The sequence below is a fragment of the Grammomys surdaster genome, unplaced genomic scaffold (assembly GCF_004785775.1).
Source record: "Grammomys surdaster isolate TR1022 unplaced genomic scaffold, NIH_TR_1.0 65, whole genome shotgun sequence".
In the NCBI taxonomy this organism is placed as follows: domain Eukaryota; kingdom Metazoa; phylum Chordata; class Mammalia; order Rodentia; family Muridae; genus Grammomys; species Grammomys surdaster.
Window position 1 is genome coordinate 8,559,958 of NW_021604567.1, and position 3,775 is coordinate 8,563,732.

Here is a 3,775-nt window from a genome sequence, read left to right on the forward strand (position 1 = left end):
TTAAGGTAATGTTTAAATTGATATGAACTTTGATTTGAAATATTCACCATGAAAATCATATTTTCTGATTTTAACACTAATATATAAAAAGCACTTCTTGCCAGGCAGCAGTGGCACATGCTTTTTATGCCAACACTCAGGAGGCAGAAACAAGCAGATATTTGAATCTGAGGCTAGGCTGGTCTACAGTGCAAATTCCAACATAGCCAAGATTATACAAAAACAAACAAACAAACAAACAAATAAGAGTGAAAGAACAAAGAAACAAATCAACCAAACAAAATACTCTTCTTCAATAAAACAGTGGGGCCTAGCTCCCAATATTCCTAATTCATTATCAAATTTCTTTTGAAATGAATACTGTGTTTCCCAGGGATTTTGTTAGGTTAAGTTACGCATGGTGTGTTATTTGAAATGGTACCTAGAAGGCACCATTAGTTCTTAGACTGGTGATCCTACAAAGGTGGTCGCCTTGCTTGGTCTATGAACTAGGAGAGATATTGTTATCAGATCCTTACTGCGAAATTCTTATTTTTGGATTATTCTACTTCAAGGTGCATTGGAAATAAATTTCATCTATGTATAATCCACACTGTTAGTTATATTTTTAATAATAGTAAACATAGGCAGAATATTTTCAAATTCAAATGTTTTCATTTTTATGCTGTCAATTTTAATTGTGTTTTTCTTCATGTCATTTAAACTATTACTGGTTACAGTGGAAATTCTAATCTTTTATTCTAAAAAATTACAAGATTATAACACCAGAATAAAACTTATTTACTACTTAGCAGTTTTTTATATTTACAATATTATCACTTCTTAACAACAATGGAAGTATGATAGGAAATAGGGTATTATATTATTTTCTCTCCTTAATAATCACCACATATCAAGTAAGTCTGAGATTTTCATCTGAATAGTTTTATATAAACTCTTGAACTAATTACTCCTACAAAAATACAGTATTTGCTCCATACTTATTCTCATTATTCACTTGTCTTGATAATCTGAGACAGCTTGAACATTTTAATTTGTCATAAGTCTTTATAATTTTTCAGGATATTTTCATTACAATGTTTATATTAAAATATAAACAAAAATATAAACATTAAATATAAAAAACTGGAGATGACAGAGTAACTTATGATTCAGTAAACAGAGATAATTACATGCACACACAAAGATACATATAAAAACAGACATTCACACACACAGACCCGCACACACAAACAGGCACCCACATACATAGGAAAACATGCACACACACCTCCACCAACACACAGAGATACTCAGGTACATAGGCACACACATTGACATACAGAGGCACACATGAACACGTACACACAGAGACACATAAAACCACAAAACTATACACAGAGGTACACAAAGACAGGCACACATGCACACACACATACCACCATTAATAAAAAAATAAAAACTGTAAAGTATGAAAACATCTTAAACTCAGCAACATTTCTAGAGGAATTTTAATTCAGCATCAAGGCTTCTATAGTTTCTATCACATCCAAAGATGGAGGTTTATATTGATCTAGCTGTAATGACAAACTTTTAATCCCTCTGGCTGAAATACAAATATGCCACACCGTTAATGGTTTCCTAAAAAACCTTCCAAGTACTAGAAGAAATGAGTCAAGCTTTAATCAGAAGCAAGAAAGTAGTGGGCTTGGTTATTGCTGGTATAACAGCTTTAATTACATTAATTGCTAGCACCACTGCTTCTGCAATTACTTTGACACAAGAAGTTAAGACAGCTACTTTTATTAATCACTTAGCAAAAAAAAATGTTATTAATATGTTAAGTATACAAGAGGATTTAGATAGGCATTTGGAGCATCAGATTAATGCTCTTTATTCTATTCAAATTATTGCAAGTAGATCAGAGTTTAAGAGTAAGGAGTCATCTCAAATGTCATGCCAAATGCCAATGGAGTTGCGTTACTTCTAAAATTGACAATGATAGTCATTATAGTTAGAAAAAAGTTTAAAGACACTTGTACGGTATTTGGCATAATTCTAACACTTCTCTGGATGTTTTAACTTTGCATAGTGAGAGTATGAATTTAAAAAAATGTGGCTCTGCTGAGCTTTGATCCTGCAAATACTGCTAAATTATTTGCAAATACTGAAAATACTGATAAAATCATCATGGCTTGAGATCAGTATTTCCATTTTGGACAAGCTTCAAGAATGGAATATATAGCTTGATTATGCTAGCCCTTTTTTTGTCTTGTGAATACTTTTATTCCAGCCCATCATGTTAAAACTTGTCTTTAACAATAGCAACATGTTGGCATCCAAAGTACATGACTTGAAACTGAAAATGTACCCCCAGAGAGAGAGAGTTATTAATTTCACAAGGTGGTAAGCCAAGGATGGGTAAGATTCTGAACAGAGACTTACCAACCTAAGGCAGAAGTTCACTGCTTTTGATAATGCATATTCTATGACCTCTAAGGAAGGCATTCTAGTCAGAACAACCTAAGACAGGCTCAATCTTGTTCATGAAATAAAAAAGGGGGAGATGTGGAGAGCTTTTGGGGCTGATTAGCAGGAATCTGACATTGGCCTAGGACAAGGAAATATGCTGCTTGTCAGGAATCTGACATTAGTCTAGAACAAAGGAATAATGTCAGGTAGGAATCTATATCTTAGGCTAGAACAAAGAAGCAATTTCAGGCAGCAATCTAAATCTTAGGCTACAACAAAGAAGTAGGCTTCAACTGTGAAAATGACTTTGGGCCAGGACAGGGAAGTAAGGTCAGATATTTTGGTCATCCTGATAAGCCCTTAGAAACAGTGATCACGGGAGTGATCCTGTGTCAGGAGCCATAATAGGACAAGCTAATAATTAGCAGTTGATAATCCTGAAATGCTTGCCTTGGGTTATTATCTGCGACAAGTGTGCCACATCAGCAAGGCTATGCTGGACATATTTTAGGAAAGATCCTGCTATTAATATGCTTTTCTTCTTCTTCTTCTTCTTCTTCTTCTTCTTCTTCTTCTTCTTCTTCTTCTTCTTCTTCTTTTTCTTCTTCTTCTTCTTATTTTTATTATTATTATTATTAAACATATATAACAATCACTAAGCAATAGCACTCCTCTTTGGAACAGATCTCTGCAGACCCACGAAGATGTACTGTCTTGTAGTATTGCTATGTAGACAAATAGACAACTTCTTAAGTCTTAATCATGATCCTATAAGAATTCCTAAAATTATATCAATGATCATTAAGCACTTTTATACTGGGAATGCTATTAAGTCCCTTTCTGATATTCAAAACTGCTATGAGAACTCTGCTAGTCTCCCAAGTGTCATCAGTTAACAGCCCTTAGATAGTAACCAGACTCTCTTTTTCTCAGAGCACATTCCAAGGTGGTTGTAAAATGATTAACCAAGGGTCACTAAAAGGGAACTCACAACTTATTATAGGTGCTAGGACAGAAGAGAAAATATTGCCTGGGTTTATCTATACAAAACTTCACTAATTTCTTAGTTATAGTTTTAAACCTTCAGTGAACCTGCGGAGCTAGACAGGTGATGGATGTTTAGTCAGATAATTACTCCTAATGGATATGTATGTAAACATTCTCTGTTGTAAACTTCTATTTCAATTTGTGATTTGAATTTTGGTGTGAACTTTGTAACATGTGATCAGGTACTCTGAATGATGTATAAGACAAAGGGACATTCGATAGCAACTCACTTTCTCTTTCTCACTCACTTCACTTCACTTCTCTCTCTCTCTCTCTC